Raw genomic sequence first — 22,835 nt, forward strand, 5'->3', positions numbered from 1 at the left:
GTCCACACAGACCAGAGCCCTCAGCTGCTACTTCCAGCGGCTTACAGACATCAGAGATGCCGAGAAGCTAGGGCTCCAGACTCTGGTGTGTTTCAAGACACCAATGCCCTGGGGACTCACAGATGACATTTCTGGAAGCAAACGACTGGCTCTAACTAGGTCAGAGTCTGTGAACACCTGAACTGGAGATTTGGGGGCGTAGAGGCTTAGGGGATTCAAAAGAGATCAAGCAGCTTGAGTTAGAAACTGGACAGGAAACCCTTATAAACAGGGGTGGGAGGGGAGGTTTGGGGGTGGGAGGCACCATACAACAGGTGAGGCATGGAGTTAGGAACTAAAGCAGCCGATGGAGCAAAGAGGACACAGATTTGCTAGAAAGCCTGTGACTACACTGTCAGTGTGAGGTTTCAGAAGAAAAATATATTCTCCCTTAAGTGAAGGACTTACTAGCTTTCTCATAAGGTTCTGATGAATCAGTTCAGTTCAGTCGCTCAATTGTGTCCAACTCTTTTGATGAATAGTTGCCATCTTTCCCTTTAACAATATTTATTGAGCATTTACTATTTCTAGCTCAGATGGCAAAGAATACGCCTGCATTGTGGGAGACCCAGGTTAGATCCCTGGGTCAGAAAGATCCCCTGGAGGAGGGCATGACAACTCACTCCAATATTCTTGCCTGGAGAATTCCATGGACAGAAGAGCCTGGTGGGCTACAGTCCATGGGGTTGCAAAGAGTTGACACAACTGAGTGACTAACACACACATGCTATTTCCATGCAACATTCTAGGTGCTGAGGATTCAGCAGAGAGCAAAATAAAATAGCAAAGTCTTTCCCCGCATGGAGCTTGATTTTTAGTGGTGGATACAAATAATAAACAAATATATGCCCTGAAGTGGTGACAAGTGTGCTGAAGAAAAACAAAGCAGGGTGAAGGGATGGAGCGAGAGGAGCTTGTCTTTGATCAGGAACCCAGGGACAGCCTCATTAATCAGGAGACATCTGAGCAGAGATACCTGGTTATGCTGATGTCTACGGAAGATTGCTCTGGGCAGGAGAACAGTAAGTACCAAGGTCCTGGGCTGTGGAGGGTGGCTTGGAGTGGAGATGAAGCCAGATAAACCGGATCTTGCGGTTGCAAAAAGGAGGTGGGAGCCACTGGAGGATGTAAACTGTAAGTTCATGGGACAAAGAAGGTTCACATAACACACACACAGAGCCATCTCCAGGCTCAGCCTTCTTCAGGTACAAGACTGATTTTGCTGTGAAAATCAGATTTGGATCCCTTAAAAACAAACTCTGATTCTTTTCATTGCCTCAAGTCATTTGCATTTAATCATAGTACAGTACCTAATTGTGTGAATTAGCATAAAGACTGATTGCTGACTAGTTTTAACTGGCTTTGCCACACAATAATGAATGGTGGGTGACTCTTATTGATGCTGAGAGATCAACAGTCAGATGTCTGAAACTCTCCAAAATTAACAACAAAAGTTTCAGCGCTTTAAGAGTTAGTATCCCCGTACTTATCTGTTTATTGGTTAGAACATTCTCAAAATAACATTGATGCTCTTATCACAGTCCTTATTAGTGCCTGGCATAAGCAAGCACATCATTTTACGTCCTCATGTTAATAGACACTCAGTACTGTGGAAGTGGGAAAGGGTACCCAGAACCACTGCGTGTGATTTCCCAGTGCCTCACCACACCTTCATCCCCGCTGGAGGACTAGTCACCGCCGCTGCTCCTGTGCTCGTGGAATCAAGGTCAGAGAGCTGGTGTCTGTCTCCTGGATATTCAGCTCCACCCAGCTTCAGCAGCTACACAATTGCGCCCCCTACCTCCCACTCCCCAAACGGTCCCAGTAAAAGTCAGCAGGCACCGCATCCACAGGTTCCTGCTTCCTCGCTGTCTCTCCTTAGTCCAGACTTCTCTGTCCTTTGCATTGGACAGAGCTATCTCGCTGGCCCTGGCCCTCTTCCTCTCTAGCTGACGCCCTACACAGCAGTCAGGGTGCTCTCTCAAAAACACCTGTTCCACGGTGTAGAAACAGTTTAACCTTCCAGTGTGGCTGCGGGTGCCTTGCAGGGACTCATCCCTCCATGCCTATACCTCCTCTCCATCTGCTGAACGTCTGTCTTTACACACCCAGCTCAGAAGTCACCTCCTTCTGGAAGCCATCCCTTACTTCCCCCAAAAGTCTGTTATTCTCCGTATATTCCATGCAATGTATTTATTTGAGTTGGATCCCCTTAACGTAGGAATGAAGGCTAACCTCATGTCCAAGGAGCTGCAGCCCCAGGGGATCAAAGAGCTGTTCCTGTCACTCACGGAAATGTCCTTGTGTGATTCTGTGGTTACAGACGGCTTCTGCGATGCTGCCAAGGGAGGCCTCGCTGCACAGGTGTGTCCTGCAGCTCAGCATCACAGACGTCACCTGAGAGCAGAACCTCTGGGACTTCCCTGGTGGGCCAGTGGTTGAGACTCCACCTGCCAGTGCAGGGGACGCAGGTTCGATTCCTCGTCGGGAAACAAAGATCGCACATGCCGTGGGGCAACTAAGCCCATTCTGTGCAAGTACTGAGCCCACGTGCTCTCTGATCTGTGTTCCGTGACAAGAGAAGCCCACAGCCCATAACAAAAACCGAGGGCAGTTAAAAAAGAAAAAAATGAAAAGAAAAGCAGGATTTCTGCATCTACCCAGAACTTCTGAGCCAGAGTCTGCAGTTGAACAAGATCCTCAAGTGATTTTTACGCACATTAAAGTCTGAGCAGTGCCTGTGTGAGGCTTCCATGGAAAGTACAGTATAGAAAGGACTATAGCTGCTGACGCCTGGGGGTGGATGCTCTAAGCTGGCCAGATTCCAAAGATGTGCTGGCACTAGTGTGAGCTGGCCACACCTCCTCCCCAGGCACACACCCAAGTAGGGCAAAGGGAGTGAAGGCCGCTTCAGCTGGAGGGAGCTGGGCAGGCTAGCCGTGTACCCCAGAGCCACCCAGGCAGGCGTCCACAGGACACGCGACATCTTTAACTTTTGTTGTGTAGGAAACGGAGATGCTTGGCGTGAGGTGGCCCTATGGCTGATTTAGAAGCCTTAGACTAGAACCCCCCTACTGGTCTCTGAGCTCCCTGGAGGTGTATCTTCAGACCCCCACAACCAGACACATAAAAGGGTCTCCGTGAACGCTAACGGGTGGATTTTGGCTTAAGTGATGCACATTGAGCAGTTCGTGCCTGTCAGGCCAGGGCAGTGCATAATCACCCTGACGTTTAACAGAAATGAATCAACCATGACAGAATTCAGGAACTTTATCTGGGTTGAAAGGTATCACATTTAGTCAAAATTATCGACATTGACAACCACACCATCAACATCACCACAATCCCCTATGGAAACCCCACTTGGTAAACTGTGAATGTGTGTCTGTTCATTCAGGCAAAGCTAGAGAAGCTGCCTAGAGGTCCTGTTGGCAGAGGTGTGGCTCTGAGGTTGGACCGTGGCCTGTAAGTCTGGCCTTCATCGCCCGATAACGCAATGTCTTGAGGGCCCTCGTTTCTTATGCTTTGTCTGGTTTTAAAAGTGGAAAGTAAATATGGTCCCTGTGATTCCATTTTGGCCAGAAGTGGAAGTTGCCTGCTTTACTCATAAACACACAGCACTTTTGTGGTGTTTTAATACCCATCCAATTATCTAGGAGGGGATGACTGTGAAAACTGAGAGACAGCTCCTTGTTTTGTCTGGGACTTTAGCAAGAGTCGGTCATCATTTTTTAAGATCGTGCTGCTGATGTGATGTGAGTCACGGGACTTGAATGGGCAACGTGCAGGCCACATCTGGAGGCCCACACTCACCACGGCCCCGTGTATGCGGGCAGCTGTCTGACTCCTTTTGATGTCATTTGGTGTAGTCCTGCTAGGGCACTTACATATTTAAGTGCATATGATTTTATTATAATTTTCCATTTGTTTCTCCTCGACCCTAGAGTTAAATGCAATTGAGTTTTCTGAAGTGAAACTTAATTGACTGCATTGTCTAAAACTTCTGTTTCAGGAAGGCAAAGTAGATAGTGAAAATGCATGCTTAGCCGCTTCAGTCGTGTCCGACTCTCCATGACCCCGTGGACCGTGGCCTGCCAGGCTCCTCTGTCCATGGGATTCTCCAGGCAAGAACACTGGAGTGGGTTGCCATTTCCCTCTCCAAATCTGACCTGAGACAAGCAGATAGTAAAAATAATTGACACCAAAAGAGACAGTGTCACTGGCACAGATGTGGGTGGTTACCTGAGAAGGCATTTCCCCGAGAAGGCGTTTCCCCCTTGCTCCTGATGGGACAGGCCTGGGGCTGTGACGGGACCTCAGAGGAAGTGAGCTGTGTGGTGAGTTTGGGCCGAAAGGGCCATAGACATAAACCTACCAGGGTTTCCAGTGTGATGAGGGCAGCAAATGACAGAGGGTAACTGAGAGGGCCAGGGAAGTTGGGGTGACTCTGCGGCCACCTAATGAAGTGGAGAAGGGGTGATGGTTGTTTTGACTTGTTGCCATGGACAGATGGTGGAGGGGGGTAGAAGGGCCTCTATCCTTGACCTTAAAAAGCACTTTGGAACTTGAACACAGCTCTGGGGGAAAAGTGGGAAGGTGGGCGGTGAGGGAGGGGATTTGGTCAATGACTCAAATTAAGTTTTCACCAAAACACCTAGAAAAAGAAAATTTGGGACTTCCTTGATCGTCCAGTAGTTAAGATTCTGTTCTTCCAATGCAAGGGGCAAGGGTTCAATCCCTGATTGGGGAACACATGGGTCAGGGCCCACGTGTGGTGCAGCACAGAGTGGATAAGAAAGCTGTGGTACATGTCCACAATGGAATATTACTCAGCCATTGAAAAGAATGCATTTGAATCAGTTCTAATGAGGTGGATGAATCTGGAGCCTATTATACAGAGTGAAGTAAGTCAGAAAGAAAAACACCAATACACTATACTAACACATATATATGGAATTTAGAAAGATGGTAACGATGACCCTATATGCAAGACAGCAAAAGGACACAGATGTATATAATAGACTTTTGGACTCTGTGGGAGAAGGTGAGGGTGGGATGATTTGAGAGAATAGCATTGAAACATGTATATTATCATATGTGAAACAGATCACCAGTTCAGGTCCGATGCATGAGACAGGGTGCTCGGGGCTGGTGCACTGGGATGACCCTGAGGGATGGGATGCGGGGGGAGGTGGGAGGGGGATTCAGGATGGGGGACACATGTACACCCATGGCTGATTCATGTCGATGTATGGCAAAAACCACCACAATATTGTAAAGTAATTAGCCTCCAATTAAAATTTAAAAAATAAAGTTAGCTATTTGATCATTGCCGGGAGCCAGCACGGGAGATCCCACCCATGACAAGGTCATGCAGAAGAGTCCTGATGAGCAAGGCCTCAGGACTCAACAGACCCCCTGGACTTGCTCGAGCATCTACCCCCGAACCAAAATCTGTCTGTCTTATTAATTTATGTCTTTCACCAGCTCTTCTGACATTAGCAAGGGGCTGTCTCTGACCAAAAGAGTTAACTTAGGGCTCTAGTTGATAAATCTCCTGGGCATGAAAGGAGTGTTTCAAACCCTCTGTTAGCATTCTAGCTTACTTGGCAGGTTTATCCAGACTCTTGCAACATTGTTGAGCCTATGCTTACTGCCAAGTTCTCACATCCCTTATCCATTGTGTTCCTGGGAGTGCATATAGTCAGGACGTAGAAAAAACAAGTAATAGCCTTAACAATAGCAACATTAGACTGAGTTAATAAGTTCTTTCTTTGCTGTAACCCACTGAATCTTTGCTCCATAAAAATGTAACTCTGTACTTTAAGGGTGACGCAGGCTAAAGGCTAAGAATTTAAGAAAAAACACTTTAAGAAAAAATCATTGTTCTGGTGTTCTGGCTGACCAACCTTTATCAAAAGGAGGTCATGGAATATCAACAGGCCTCCGGAATAGAAGATGATGTACAGAAAATAAGACTTTTGCAGGAAGGAACCTGATATTGATGACAGTTATTACTGATGGAATGTTGAGTTGACTCTGCATTTTTCACCTTGCTCTATGTATAACTCAGGGTATAAAAGCCCCGAGAAAAATGAAGTAAATGGGCCTCGCTCACCGAAGAAGCTTGGTCACCCCGTGTCTCTTTCTTTATCTCTTTATCTATCTTTCTTCATTCGCAGACGTCGTCCATCCTGAGGATATCCCTGAACTCTGCTGAGGCTGGACCTCGGCAGATCATTTAAAAAAAAAAAAAAAAAAAGGAAAAAAAAGAAAATTGCATTTCTTATACTTCTAAGTTTGTGTCCTAAGGTTCATAATTACTACCCAAGTATAAGGACCCCTTTCAGTGTAAAAATTTGAGCAGAATGTCCCCAAGCATGAGAGCTGTTATGTTTTTTCCTATCATTGACGGAGAAAGGACACGAAGGTAAGAAGCCACTCTGTATTCAGGAGCTGCTTGCTGGCTACCCAAGTGGACCAGAAGACAAACAAACTAGGAAGAACTCAGGTTCTGAGTAAAAAAGTCTGGGCTCTGATATTTGCCATTGGTTAACTGTGGGCTCTCTGGCAAATTAAATTACATTGCTTTCCCTGTTTCCTCATTAACAAAACAAGGATAATGATAGTATTTACCTCACAGGATGACTAAGAACATTCAATACTCAGTAAGTCATGATGTGAGTATAAATGGACACAAATTATAATTTACAGATGACTTATGTGTTTTGTATTACCTAACCTAGACAGCATATTAAAAAGCAGAGACATTACTTTGCCAACAAAGGTCCGTCTAGTCAAGGCTATGGTTTTTCCAGTAGTCATGTATGGATGTGAGAGTTGGACTGTGAAAAAAGCTGAGTGCAGAAGAATTGATGCTTTTGAACTGTGGTGTTGGAGAAGACTCTTGAGAGTCCCTTGGACTGCAAGGAGATCCAACCAGTCCATTCTGAAGGAGATCAGTCCTGGGTGTTCATTGGAAGGACTGATGCTAAAGCTGAAACTCCAATACTTTGGCCATCACATGCGAAGAGTTGACTCATTGGAAAAGACCCTAAAGCTGGGAGGGATTGGGGGCAGGAGGAGAAGGGGACGACAGAGGATGAGATGGCTGGATGGCATCACCAACTCGATGGATTTGGGTGGGTTCCGGGAGTTGGTGATGGACAAGGAGGCCTGGTATACTGCGATTCATGGGATCGCAAAGCGTCGGACATGACTGAGCGACTAAACTGAACTGAACTGAACTGATGGACTTCAAAGTGAGCTTGAATTTAATTTCTGTGCAGGCTGCTCACTCCAGACTGAAGTACTAGACCCAACAAAATAAGTTAGGGTTAGACTTCTAAGGGAATTCCTCGTTTGTCTGACATAAAGGTAATGTTACATAGAGCTGGTGAATAGATTTACCCACCAGACCACAGGCCAGGAGGATTTGTGCTGGCATGTCAGAATTAACAAGCATGACTTACTGTGAGGCTTTCCCACTGGGAGATATGCCCTGGTTTTCCATTACTTAAGTCTTATCATTTCTTGCATCAAGGAGTGCAGACCAATTAATCACCAAGGAGCAGAAATACATTACCTCCCCTTTGGGTGACTGGCTCTTTGGGTGATTTAACACTTTTTTATCTTGAGAGGAAAAGCACAGTGATGTTGCTTAGTTTACAGTTGGAACGGTCCATACTTCCAAGGAGACTCAAATTATTTGCAAAGGTCAATCCTAAAAGAAATCAACCCTGAATATCCACTGGAGAATGGAAAAGCTGGCTTAAAACTCAGCATTCAGAAACTAAGATCATGGCATCTGGTCCCATCACTTCATGGCAAATAGATGGGGAAACAGTGGAAACAGTGACAGACTTTATTTTCTTGGGCTCCAGAATCACTGCAGGTGGTGACAGCAGTCATGAAATTAAAAGACGCTTACTCCTTGGAAGAAAAGATATGACAAACCTAGTCAGTGTGTTAAAAAGCAGAGACATTACTTTGCCAACAAAGGTCCATATGGTGAAAGCTGTAGTTTTTCCAGTAGTCATATATGGATGTGAGAGTTGGACCATAAAAAGAGGTGAGCACTGAAGAATTGATGCTTTTGAACTGTGGTGTTGGAGAAGACTCTTGAGAGTCCCTTGGACTGCAAGGAGATCCAACCAGTCAGTCCTAAAGGAAATCAACCCTGAACATTCACTGGAAGGACTGATGCTGAGGCTGAAGCTCCAATACTTTGGCCACCTGATGCAAAGAGCCAACTCATTGGAAAAGACCCTGATGCTGGGAAAGACTGAAGGCAGGAGGAGAAGAGGATGACAGAGGATGAGATGGTTGGATGGTATCACTGACTCAATGGACATGAGTTTGAGCAGCTCCAGGAGATGGTGAAGGACAGGGAAAGCTGGCCTGCTGCAGTCCACGGTGTTGCCAAGAGTCAGAGACGACTTAGTGACTAAACAATAACAACAACAACAATTTATCATATATTGATGATGGTTCGTCTTTGAAAATTTGGGGGAACTTCCTCTAATTCATTGGCTCTGAATGTGGTCCTGTTACTTAAGGCATCCAGTGAAACTGATTAAGCAAAATATTCTGGAAATGGGGTTTTCCAGATAAAATCAGGTAAATCATCTGGGCTTAGTCCCAGTTGACGTCTATGTTTAATGCTTTGTTATACTTTCTTGGCTTAGCAAGTACAGAGCAATGAGCATACTTTGGATATTTCTTTATGAATTATGAGATGGTTGAGAGTCATTCATTTGTTAAACAATTCACTTGTTCATTCTAAAAATATTAGTTGTTTACCTACTGTGCACTGGGTTAGGGACTAGACACACAATGAGAAAAAGACAAAGGTGGTCTGGTAGAGGCTGAAAGGACTTGCATGCGGGCTGCAACACCACCACTTTGCAGCTACATGATTCTGGATTCATTCTCCTGGATTCAGTTTCTCATCAGGCAAATTGTCCCAATAACTAGAATATTTGGACTTCCCAGGTGACTCAGCAGTAAAGAATCCACCTGCCAAGCAGGAGACGCCTGCCAATGCTGTATCCCTGGGTCAGGAAGATCCCTTGGAGGAGGAAATGGCAACTCCCAGTATTCTTGCCTGGGAAATCCCATGGGCTGAGGAGCCTGGCGTGCTACAGTCCATGGGACTGCCAAGAGTTGGACATGACTTAGCAACTAAACAGCAGCAGCAACTAGAATATCTAGTTTGCCAAGGACATTTGAAGACAATAAAGCACAAAACATTAAAACCTGCAGTTCTCTATGACTGGTCTTCTTATTTGATGCCTGAGAATCTTGCATTGCTTTATGAAAATAATTTTAAATGGTCCAAATGTCCTATCATTTAAAAAGAAGACATCATTTCTATTTTGACTCTATATTGTATTAAAAATAGCATTTTTTTTTAGAATAAACTATTGGTTCAATTCTTTCCTTTTAAAGTTTTTTGAGAAAACCAGGGCCTCAAGAGATGGACTGACTTGCTCAAGGACCTTGTTAAAAAATAATCTGAGGTATATTAAAAATTTTAAGTTTTTCTGAGCAGAAATTGAACTGAGCAGCATCCAAGCTAGCAGACAGAAAGAAGCTCTAAGGAGCTGTACAGAATGGAAGACTCTTACAGGCAGAAGGAAGCAAGGACAAGCAAGTAATAGAGGGCCAAAAGCAGGTTGGTTATTGCAAAGTTACTTTTCTTTAGGGTATGACAGGGCTATCAGGCAGATGACCTAACTAGTGCTAATCAGGCCATTCCTGATTGACTGGTTTAAGATTCCATTTGTAGGAGAGTTGGAACTATAATTAAGTCTCAGTTTGGAGTTGTGAGGCTTAGCATAAGTGATTTCATTTGGGTCTGTTGTCTTGTTTTTAACAAACTCCAGGTCTGGGACTAGAGGTCAGGACACTTGCTCTCATCTAGTTCCCATTGCTCATGGTTATGGGTCAGACCTACAGAGCACCTGATGATACCGGCTGACAAAGAACAGCAGCTGGTTAACCCGAAATTGGTCTGTAACTTCTCTCCACTTGAATCTGTCAAGGAGGAAGAATGTAATTATTGTGCCTTCATCCATTTCCAAGAACTACTGACTTTAATCTCAATATTTAAGCTTGTGTAGCTGGCAGAATTTTGGCCCCCAGGACCTCTGCCCTCTGTTGTAATGCTCATGGTTATATTGTATTGTGTAGCAAAAGACAACCTAGACAGCATATTAAAAAGCAGAAAAAAAAAAAAGCAGAGACCTTGCTTTGCCAACAAAGGTCCGTCTAGTCAAGGCTATGGTTTTTCTAATAGGCATGTACAGATGTGAGAGTTGGACTATAAAGAAGGCTGAAGGCCGAAGAACTGATACTTTTGAACCATGGTGTTGGAGAAGACTCTTGAGAGTCCCTTGGACTGCAAGGAGATCCAACCAGTCCATCCTAAAGGAAATCAGTCCTGAATATTTATTGGAAGGACTGATGCTGAAGCTCCAATACTTTGGCCACCTGATGTGAAGAACAGACTCATTTGAAATGCCCCTGATGTTGGGAAAGATTGAAGGCGGGAGGAGAAGGGGATGACAGAGGATGAGATGGTTGGATGGCATCACCAACTCAATGGATATGAATTTGAGGAAGCTCCGGGAGTTGGTGAAGGACAAGGAAGCCTGGCGTGCTGCAGCCCATGGGGTGGCAAAGAGTCCGACACTACTGAGCAACTGAACTGAACTGTAGCAAAAGGAATATTGTGGATATAATGAAGGTTACTAATTAACTGGCCTTAAGATAGGGAGATTATCTTGTATTATCCAGGTGGATCCAATGAAATGATATGCGCTGTTAAAAGCAGAGAAGGCTGTTAGAAGAGGGAAACAGATAGGTTTGGGAGAAGCATTTGATGTACCATCGTTGGCTCGAAGATGAAGAGGCTTAGGAGTCAAGGAAATGGAGACCACAGTCCTGCAACCTCAAGGAACTGAACTCTTGCAACGACCTGAAATGAGTTTGGAAACAAAATCTTCCTCAGAGCCCCTTGATAAGGTTCAAGCTGTCTGAACCAGGACTTTAGCCACAGGAGCCTCTGAGCAGAGGAAACAGGGAGCCACTCTCTGCTGGCACTTCTGACCCACTGTGAAATAATAAACGGATATTCTTTTCCTCTTATTTATTTACTTTTGATGGGGGAAGATATGTGGGTTTTTTTTTTTTTAGATTTATTTATTTATTTTATTTGTTGGCTGCGGGGGGTGTTCGTTGCTGGGCTTTCTCTGGTTTCTCTAGTTGCAGAGAGCGGGGTCTACGCTTTGTCACAGTGGGCGGGCTTCTTGTTGTGGTGGTTTCCCTTGTTGCAAAGCATGGGCTCTCAGGGTGCGTGGGCTCAGTAGCTGTGGTGCCCGCGGCAGGTAGGATCTTCCTGGGCCAGGGGTCGAATCGGTGTCCCTTGCACTGCAAGGCAGATTCTTAACCACGGGAACACCAGGAAGCCCAATTTACTTATTTTTAATTGAAGGAGAATTATAATACTAGGTTGGTTTCTGCAGATATTTTTTGCTTTTAATAACACTTTGGGAACTTCCCTGGAGGTCCAGTGGTTGGGACTTCGCCCTCCCGTGCTGGGAGAGGCAGGGGTAGTGGTGGAGGTGGTGGTGGTGGTCCAGGTTTGATCCCCGGTCAGAGAGCTGGGATCCCATGTGCTTTGTGGCCAATGGCAAAAGCATAGAACAGGGGCAACACTGTAATAAAGTCAATGCAGACCTTAAAAACAATTCATATTAAAAAAAAAACCAAACTTGGGGGAGTAAATAAATAACATTTTAATTTTTGTTGTTTATCTTCAAAAATTCCTAACATGAACCAAAGTAGTAAAGGCAGGTGGATGCAGAACTGACAGAGAAGGACGAGAGGAAAGGCAGCAGCCCCCTGGCCTCACCCGCCAGCTGCAGCCCACTCTGCAGAGGCAGCCAGGGGCAGCGCTGCACACTCCCCAGAGGCAGCTGTCCCTCAGCCGTTCCTCACGCCTGTCAATACTGCCTTCACACTGTTCACCTTTATTTCCCAATTTCAGATTTCTCTTACTGATTTGTTGCTTAGGTAGATGTTACTTGCCTTAAAAAAAAAAAAAAAAAAAAGCTCCAACACGGACATATTTTCTTGTGTTCAGCATCTTTCTTCTAAAAGTTCAGTATAGGAAAATGTTTTATTAATCATTCTAGTGATTTGGCTTCTAGACAATTGAGGTTCTATTGTTTTGGCTTCTTCGGGGAGTGACGAGCGCCATCACATTCTAACGGAGGATCCGTGCCTCCTCACTGACAGCATTCATTGCCATGTCCTTCTCCAGGGGAACTTCCGGACCCAGGAATCAAACTCAGGTCTCCTGTCTTGCAGGCAGATTCTTTACCAACCGAGCTACAAGGGAAGCCTCCCATCTGTAAACCATTGTCCAATCTGAAGATTTCAAACTTTAGCATAACCTATGTATCCTAGGATTTTTAACCACAATTTCACAGTTGCTGGATATAGCCAAGCGGTTCGGTGCGTCTTTTATTTTCCACTGCATGTTTTCTCCAGATCATTCCAGGAGGACACGCAGAACTCCACCAGACATTTGGATTTTAGACATTGAGGTGGACAGGTATGTGACTCTTAATATTTGGTGCTGAGTCACAGTTGGCATGAGAGGTAAAGAACCTGTCTGCCAATGCATGAGACAGAAGAGACTTGGGTTTGATCCCTCGGTTTGGAAGATCCCCTGGAGGAGGGCATGGCAATTCACTCCACTATTCTTGCCTGAAGAATTCCATGGACAGAAGAGCCTGGCAGGCTTCAGCCCATAGGATCGCGAACAGTCAGACACGACTGAAGCCACTTAATATACACACAGTTGGAGAAAGAGTGCTTTGTTCCATAGTTAAGAGACTATATCTGAGTTACATTTTAAAAAGCAATTTGATTAGGACATTATTTTGCTTGTGAATTGATATACCAATTTCTCGTGGGTATAGTGTGCCAGAATGAATGATCTGATAACATGTTTAGTCAACTATAAAGTGTAAAAATGAATAATTAAAAAAAATGTAATTTTAGTCAGTTGATTCCAGCTTTTCATTGGTTACATCCTTATCAGACCTGTTAAGGTGAAGCAAAGAAAACCAAACAATTCACTTCTTTTCCTTCTCTCGTAAATTCACTGTATATATACCAGGGGTCCAAATCTGCCCTTGCAGAGGATGGAAAAGCAGGGGCTCAAGCTAACTAGGACAGTAGAGGAGGCAGGGTGGGTCAGTGGTTAGGAACACAACTCTACTGGGATGAAACCCACCTTGGGTTCTGGAGACCTTCAGTCTCTCAGGGTCATTGCAGGGATTAAATAAGATGGGTGTGTGTAGTCTTTAGCACAAGAAGCAGAAGATATTAAGAAGAGGTGGTAAGACTACACAGAAGAACTATACAAAAAAAGATCTTCATGATCCAGATAATCACAATGGTGTGATCACTCACCTAGAGCCAGACATCCTGGAATGCAAAGTCAAAGTGGGCCTTAGGAAGCATCACTACGAACAAAGCTAGTGGAGGCGATGGAATTCCAGTTGAGCTATTTCAAATCCTGAAAGATGATTCTGTGAAAGTGCTGCACTCAATACACCAGCAAATCCGGAAAACTAGTAGTGGCCACAGGCCTGGAAAAGGTCAGTTTTCATTCCAATCCCAAAGAAAGGCAATGCTAAAGAATGTTTAAGCTAACTGCAAAATTGCACTCATCTCACATGCTAGCAAAGTAATCCTCAAAATTCTCCAAGCCAGGCTTCACCAGTACGTGAACTGTGAACTTCCAGATGTTCAAGCTGGATTTAGAAAAGGCAGAGGAACCAGAGATCAAATTGCCAATATCTGCTGGATCATTGAAAAAGCAAGAGTTCCAGAAAAACATCTACTTCTGCTTTATTGACTATGCCAAAGCCTTTGACTGTGTGGATCACAACAAACTGTGAAAAACACTTCAAGAGATGGGAATATCAGACCACATTACCTGCCTCCTGAAAAATCTGTATGTAGGTCAAGAAGCAACAGTTAGAACTGGACATGGAACAATAGACTGGTTCCAAGTCGGGAAAGGAGTACGTCAAGGCTGTATATTGTCACCCTGCAGAGTATATTATGCCAAGTGCTGGGCTGGATGAAGCACAAGCTGGAATCAAGATTTCCGGGAGAAATATCAATAACCTCAGATATGCAGATGACACCACCCTTATGGCAGAAAGAAAATAACTAAAGAGCCTCTTGATGAAAGTGAAAGAGGGGAGTGAAAAAGTTGGCTTAAAACGCAACATTCAGAAAACGAAGATCATGGCATCTAGTCCCATCACTTCATGGCAAATAGGTGGGGAAACAATGGAAACAGTGAGAGACTTTATTTTGGGGGGGCTCCAAAATCACTGCAGATGGTGACTGCAGCCATGATATTAAAAGATGCTTGCTCCTTGGAAGGAAAGCTATAACAAACCTAGACAGTGTATTAAAGAGCAGAGACATCACTATGCCAACAAAGGCCCATGTAGTAAAAGCTATGGTTTTTCCAGTAGTCATATATGGATGTGAGAATCAGACCATAACAAAGGCTGAGCGCTGAAGAATTGATGCTTTTGAATTGCAGTGCTAGAGAAGACTCTTGAGACCAAACCCATCGATCCTAAAGGCAACCAACCCTCAATATTTATTGGGAGGACTGATGCTGAAGCTGAAGCTCCAACACTTAGGCCACCTGATGTGAAGAGCCAACTCATTGGAAAAGACCCTGAATCTGGGAAAGACTGAAGGCAGAGGGAGAAAGAGATGGCAGAGGATGAGATGGTTAGATAGCATCACTGACTCAATGGACATGAATTTGAGCAAACTCCAGGAAATAGTGAAGGACAGGGGAGCCTTGCATGCTGCAGTCCATGGGATCACAAACAGCTGGACACCACTTAGCAACTGAACAATAACAAGAAATAATAAATGCTAGGGATTCTTGTCATTCTTATTAGCTCTAAGACCATCCCAGTGGACAAATGGGTCCCTGTCCAGGAGCCTTTAGGACAACTTATATTGTATAAGTTTTATATTATATTGTATATTATATTATATATTATATTGTATATAAGTTGTATGCATTATATGCAGAAGAGCCAGTGGGACTGGACTGGCCAGTGAGCAGCAGGAATTGCTCAATCTGGGGAGATTGATGGCCCAGCTGTGCCCTTTGTTTGACGGGCTGTAGGACATGAGTTGCAGACTGTCAGCCCCCAGATTACACCTGCCAGGGCTGATTTGAGTCGTAACCTTCAGGGCTATACAGTTACTCAAAAAGCTCCACACCATGTTCGCTATTTCTTTTCCCATATCTCGGTTGTGTGTGTGTGTGTTTTGGTTAAAAAAGCACTTTATTGAGATATAACTGACACACAAAAAGCTGTACATTTTTTGTTTTCAAATTTATTTTTGATCGAAGGATAACTGCTTTAGGATATTGGTTTGATTTCTGCCATACCTCAATTAGCCATAGGTGTACATATGTCCCCTCCCTCTTGAACTTCCCTGCTGCCTCCCACTCCTCTAGGTTGTTGCAGGGCCCCTGTGTGAGTTCCCTGAGTCATACAGCAAATTCCCACTGGCTCTCTACTTTACATACGGTGGTGTATACGGTTCCATGCTTCTCTCTCCATCCATCTCTCCTTCTCCTTCCTCCCTCCCCTAGCTGTGTCCATAAGTCTGTTCTCTATGTCTGTCTCTTCACTGCTGCCCAGTAAAGAGGTTCATTCGTACTGTCTTTCTAGATTCCATGCTGCTGCTGCTGCTGCTAAGTCGCTTCAGTCGTGTCCAACTCTGTGTGATCCCATAGACGGCAGCCCACCAGGCTCCCCCGTCCCTGGGATTCTCCAGGGAAGACCATTGGAGTGGGTTGTCATTTTCTTCTCCAACGCATGAGAGTGAAAAGCGAAAGTGAAGTCACTCAGTCGTGTCCGACTGTTCGCAGCCCCACAGACTGCAGCCTACCAGGCTCCTCCGTCCATGGGATTTTCCAGGCAAGAGTACTGGAGTGGGGTGCCATCGCCTTCTCCATCTAGATTCCGTATGTATGTGTTAATATACGGTATTTGTTTTTCTCTTTCTGACTTATTTCACGCTGTATAATAGGCTCTACGTTCATCCACTTCATTAGAACTGACTCAAATATGTCTCCAAAAGCTGTGCATTTTTAATACATACAACTTGATGAATCTGGGAGTAAGTCTATATCTGTGAAACCATCACTGCAATCGAAGCCATGAACATATCCATCACCTCCAAGTTTCTTCCTGTCCTCTTCATTTATTATTAAAATTGTGTGATAAGAATACTTAATATAAGATCTACCCTCTTGGCAAAATTTCAAGTACACGATACACTATTGTTAACCTAGGGGCACAGCGTCCTAAAGCAGATCTCTAGGGCCTGAGCATCTTGAATTTTGTGTGGTTCCTCATTGTAGTCAGAAGAGGGCACTGTTGCTTCATCCCAGTTCCGCACCGTGGCCCTGCTTCTCTGTCCTGCACCGCAGCGTCCCATTCGTGGCTTTGTTCAGGATGACAGTTTTCTTTCTTACGTAACCACGAAGGGGAAAAAAACAAAAACTTTTGTCTGTAGCCGAAAAATATACACAGAAAATATTGAGATAGTTCTCAAAGTTTTAACTTAAGTTATGCGACATTGTGTATGGCATTTAAAAAATATACCAGTGGCAAGTTTGTAACAGATAACCCACAAGGACCTACTGTGTAGCACAGGGAACTCTGCTCAGTGTTATGTGGCAGACTGGGTGGAAAGGGAGTCTGGGGAAGAATGGATCCACGTATATGTATGCCTGAGGCCTGAAACTATCACGACATTGTTCATCAACTATGCTTCTATACAAAATAAAAAGTTAAAAATAAAATACACAAGTGAGACAGAGAAAATGTATGCTGATGAAACTGATCGAGAATCTGCCTGGAACACTATCAGTCAGAACCATCAGAGTGTAACTTACTTTTCCTGCTGATTTGGGGCAAGTGACCCAAAAAAGGTACAGAAGAAACTGATGGACAGTTCTGTGGACCCGAGATGTTTCCTTGTATTGTGGCAAAACTCAGAGCCTCTTGAAAACAGAAGCCCTTGTGAAAATTAAGGAGGTGCAGTGTTGACTCTTGCCTCCTGCCTGTGAGGTTTCCCGTTTCCTTTCTTGGCTAGTGCCATTCTGAGCCACTCACTTAACCATTTTTAACAGGCCAGTTTTTAATGAGGCAATAAAGGCTTTATTTATAATCCTTGGGTGAAAAATGGCAATTGAAGACCACCAGTTCCAGCCCAGGCGCTCTGCCTTCACTTGGTTTTCTTCTAAACCAACAGCAATCAGGGTGACAGAAATTGAGCTCCTTTTCTGCCTGTGTTTATGTTCTTTCCTGCTTATTTCTTTCAAGTTTCTTTATATGACTTTTTCTGTGGTTTCAGCTTTGGGAAGAGACACATTCGAAATGCAAATAAGAGGACATTGATGGCAAGCCAAGCCTACACAGTGTAAAATCACAGGAGAAGGCTAGATAAAATGGAACTGGGGACTTCCCCAGCTTTAAGTATTAATATGATGCTTGTGAGTAAATACTGGCTGGATGAATGACTGAATGAGTGGACAAATGAATGAATAAAACCACAACTTTTCAGATAATTGCAGGTAAGAAAACTGACTTAGAACTACTTGAATACATATACTTTTTTAAAGTCTTCATTTCTTTCTGATATTACAGTAATTCCAAATATCCTCAGATCAAGAAATAGCAAGTCTTCCAACTTTATTTGGGATTTTAGGACTGTTTTCAAAAGTGACTTATGTGTCTAGGGGAACCTTGTTACTTTATTTACTTTTTTTAAAATCTTAATTGGAGGTTACTTACTTTACAATATCGTGGTAGTTTTTGTCATACATTGACATGAATCAGCCATGGGTGTACATGTGTTCCCCATCCTGAACCCCCCTCCCACCTCCCTCCCCATCCCATCCCTCAGGGTCATCACAGTGCACCAGCCCTGAGCACCCTGTCTCATGCATTGCACCTGGACTGGTGATCTGTTTCACATATGATAATATACATGTTTCAATGCTATTCTCTCAAATCATCCCACCCTCGCCTTCTCCCAGAGTCCGAAAGACTGTTCTTTACATCTGTGTCTCTTTTGCTGTCTCGCATATAGGGCCATCGTTTACATCTTTCTAAATTCCATATATATGCGTTAATACACTGTATTGGTATTTTTCTTTCTGACTTACTTCGCTCTGTATAATAGGCTCCAGTTTCATCCACCTCATTAGAACTGATTCAAATACATTCTTTTTAATAGCTGAGTGAGAAGGCAATGGCACCCCACTCCAGTACTCTTGCCTGGAAAATCCCAGGGACGGAGGAGCCTGATAGGCTGCAGTCCATGGGGTCTCGAAGAGTTGGACACAACTAAGCGACTTCACTTTGACTTTTCACTTTCATGCATTGGAGAAGGAAATGGCAACCCACTCCAGAATTCTTGCTTAGAGAATCCCAGGGATGGGGGAGCCTGGTGGGCTGCCGTCTATGGGGTCGCACAGAGTCGGACACGACTGAAGCAACTTAGCAGCAGCAGCAGCATATCCTTGTTCAGGCTGTATTTTCAAAATCATGAGGAAAACAGTTACGAGAACTTAAAGACAACACACCCACCAGCATCTCTCTCTTCTTGTTCATTCTTTCTTTATTCTGACTTGCAGCTTCCTGATTTCAGACTCTGGTCTGAGTCAAGTGTGTGCTCACAGTATGCCATAAAATGCTATCCTCTTAATATTCATTCATTCAAAGGTAGGAGCTCATGGACCACAAAGGTCCCTTCTTCTGGCCCCTTTTTCATGCCCAGACATGCTCAGACCTGGCGTCTTGCCCTGTAGCAGAGCCTATAGGCCAAAGAAAACCTTCATTTTCACTGCTTGGAACAACGGTCAATTCTTCAATGTAATTACTTAGGACAAATTAAGAGTTTAGATCCAGGGACCTTGGGACACTCAAAAATTATGAAGAAGCAAAGGAAAATGGTTTCATATGCCCCTGGGCTGTGAAAGGCTTCACCCTGCAGAGGTCCTGGTGTGATTCTGACAGATAGGCGTGAGCTTTTACCGAGGGTCCTCTACCAGAACCTCAGGGCAGGAAGAAGCAGGGCTGTGTTTCATGTATGCACTGTTTTTGGCCTGCTGCCTTCTAAATACTGCTTAAAAAAAAAAAAAGATTTCTTAAATACTTTCCCCTTTCATCTGCTTAGTTTTTAAGATGATGGAAGGTGAAGAATTGTTTCTCCATCATCAGCAGAAGATCAGGACAAAAAGAAGAAAGTGCCAGTAAGAGGCGGAAGGAAGCAGCGGTGACAACCCATGAATTTGAGCGTTTCTTGCACAAGTTGGGTTTGAGAGAAGCACAGCCTCAGATAAACACTCCAAAATTGTATGTATTAATAAATTAATTCAAGACTGGAAATGTCCTTTAATCTAGTGCTATTGGGCAGGTGTAGAAATATTAATAGCAGCTTTGATAAGGATTCAAGTCTTTATTAGGAGAATTCCTAGGAAAAAACTATGGGGTTGTAGGAATATCATTCTCAAACAGTTGACTACAGAATCATAAAAGAAGCCATTATATAGCACTTACCCCTAGCTGGGCTCTGTTCTACTCACTTTACATATGCTAATTTATTAAGGAGCCAAACAACCCTCTGAGCCAGGTACTGTTATTAGCTCAGATTGCAACCTGGGAAGCTAAGGTACCCAGGTATTACAATACTTGGCCTCCAAACACCTCGCTAGTAAATGTCAAAGCAGGAATTCCAGCTTGGTTCCAGAGTCTCTGCCCTTAACCAATTAGTTGCCAAAAATAAAATACCACGTGGATACAGAAAGACTAGAATTTAAATGCTAAGTGTCATTATCTCTAATTTTTTTCTGTTACTTTTCTGTTTTTTCCCCAACCTTCTACCATCAAGTGCTTTTGTGATCAAAGAGAAAATAATAAATGCAGCTTTAAAAGCTTGACCCTAAAATCAATAACCCACCACAGGTTGTGAAGATCTTTGTTTTAAACGGCCCTGCAATAGAAGTAACAAGTCTGAATGGCTTGATTTACTAATGACCGGGACCTTACTGAGAAATACCAAGCAAAATTGCCTCAGACGTGTCCCTCGGCTGTCCTGTAAGCAGGCAATAAACTACCACTTGCCATGTCACTTGGGGATGTGGAAAGCGACAGTCTCATGGAAAGAATGAATTCCCCAGCTCTAACCTTGAATAGAGGGGTGCAGTCCCATGGTGGTGCTCAGCACTGAAAGGTCACAAATACAGCCACATACGACTTTCCATTAGGCATCATTATATACAAGCCCCCTGTATTCCTAGATAGCAGCAACAAGCAATCGGAATTGGAAATTAAAAAGTCACACTATAATCCAACTTAATTCACAAAATACATGTAAAGTAGTCACACATATAATGGCTTCGCGTGCTAAGTCACATCAGTCCTGTCCAACTCTTCATGACCCCATGGACTGTAGCCCACCAGGCTCCTCTGTCCATGGATTTCTCTGGGCAAGAATACAGGAGTGGGTTGCCATTTCTTCTCCAACAGAAGCTTTTAGGAAACAAGTAAAAACTTATGACGATGCCAATTTGGATCCAATTCTAAGAATACTCTCAAAGTTTCTCATGACATGTTTAATGCAAATACAGTTAAAAAGATATAAATGCAGCAGGTGGTAAACCAAAATTTAGATAACTATCAGTTTAGACCTCTTGTTTCTTCCCAGAGAGACAAATAACTGACTTGAACAATGCTGATGACTTCTTGCATTGATTACTTTACTTTTTTCCTATCCTTGTCTTTTTAATCAATAGTCAAATTAACAAAAAAAATTCTCCCTTTTATTAAAGAGTATTGCTGGTAGGATCTGAAGCCTCACTTCCGTAGTAGGTTTGTAGGCTTGTGTCTGTGTGTGAGGCTCAGGAGTCAGAGCAGGCACTGCACTGACGCCTCAGCATCTCCTTGGAGAATGAAGGACATCTTGCCTGGCCCTGGGGGTGCTAGCAGCAGCCCTCAGAACGGCCTCTGGGGAACATGACTGTGCCACGGCCCCTTTCCTGGGCAGCCTGCCTTTAGCAACTGGTAACACAGCCGACTACAGCCTGGCCTTCTCAGCCTACCTGGGGACAGCTCCACGGTGTCATCTCTGACCGAGACTGCGTCGCAGCTCAGCTTCTCCCCCTGCCCATCCTGCTGGGCTCTCTTTCCTCCCACAGGTGCTGAGCCCAGGACGCACGCATGCCTGCGCTCACGTGACCCACTGACCCACGCTGGGCCGGGGAGGGGTGGGAGGTGTGGCATGTCACCTCTGGCTGGGTGTTCACTTGCAGCTCAAATTTGACACTCGGGGAGGAACTGATACTCAGCCTCGGCTCCAGGCCACGCTGACTTTACATGCCTATCTCACAAACCACACGAGGAAGGAAAGCAGTGCCATCTTCCTTTCACACACTCAAAAAGAGGAGCAAAGAACAAAGAGGGCACTTTTGGAAGACTAGCAGGCAGTGTGCCTGAAAGGCGGGTGGGGCTTTCAGGGGACCACAGGAGGCAGGACGGCAGCTGCTGAGCCCACTGCTTGGTCTAATCCCCTGAGCGGTCCTGTTCCTGGTACTATGGGCACAGGGTGTTAATTAAATCATTCTCATTAATTCAGCCCAAGTGTAAATTAGGATGGAATGAAGATAAATTAGGTTTGAAGGCAGCTAATACATTTAACCCCATGCTGCTTCTTTTGCAGCCTAACAAAATAACATTGTTAAGGGAGATAACAAGGCCAAAGCCTTGGGCACAGCTTCCTAATAGCATTAAAAACGAGACCTTGGTTTGGTGTCACAGGCAGAGGCGAAGACCAGCTCCCAGGGGCCCAGGGGACCGGCCTAACATCTTGAGGGAGGTGGTGGCCATTGTACAACAGGGATGTCTGTAGAGTTTCCCAAGATGTTTATGACTCATATCTCTGAAGCCTATATCATCCGGTTTGATCACAAGTCCATCTAGAGAGTTCTTCCTGTACAAATACAAGGCTTGCTCATCTTTTCTCCTAGCAAGTGAAGTGATAAGAACTACCTTTAGGACTGGCTGAGAGACGCTGGAGGAATAACAGTTTGAACGGCTGTGATCCTAAATTGCCAAATCACTTTCAGCTGTGAAGTAAACATTAGAAACTGCCTACAGGCCTGATAATTTCCCATGCATCGGCTCAAGCAAACCAGTGTACGGTTTGTAGGTCATTTGTCTTCCAGTTTTTATAACCCATAGAATAAGTAATTTCTTTTCCCTTCCTCCATGCTGCTTATCTCCCTAAGGCAGATGATGTGAATGTATATAGTCACTGAATACATTCAAGATTTTCCAGACCACAACTTTTTTTCCCCTTCTCTCTTCTTCAAGTGTAGAAAGGTGGCCACGTTAGGTAGAAAAGATACAGGAAAACAGCATAGGTGGATGACAGAATGGCCAGATGGAGTTCTCTTTTCTCAGTCCTGCCTGCTGAGCAAAGCTATTTGCAAAGACATGTAAACTTTGCTGTCCCCCCACCCCCTGTTTAAGGACACTCTGCATTTTCTGAGTGGTAAAGACGCAATAGAAACAGATGGCCTGTTCTTAGCTCAGCGGCTTCCTGTGGCAAAATCTCCAGCCAACCAAATGAACTGAGGACATGTGTTATTC

The sequence above is a fragment of the Ovis canadensis genome, chromosome 16 (genome assembly GCF_042477335.2).
Source record: "Ovis canadensis isolate MfBH-ARS-UI-01 breed Bighorn chromosome 16, ARS-UI_OviCan_v2, whole genome shotgun sequence".
NCBI classification, from domain to species: domain Eukaryota; kingdom Metazoa; phylum Chordata; class Mammalia; order Artiodactyla; family Bovidae; genus Ovis; species Ovis canadensis.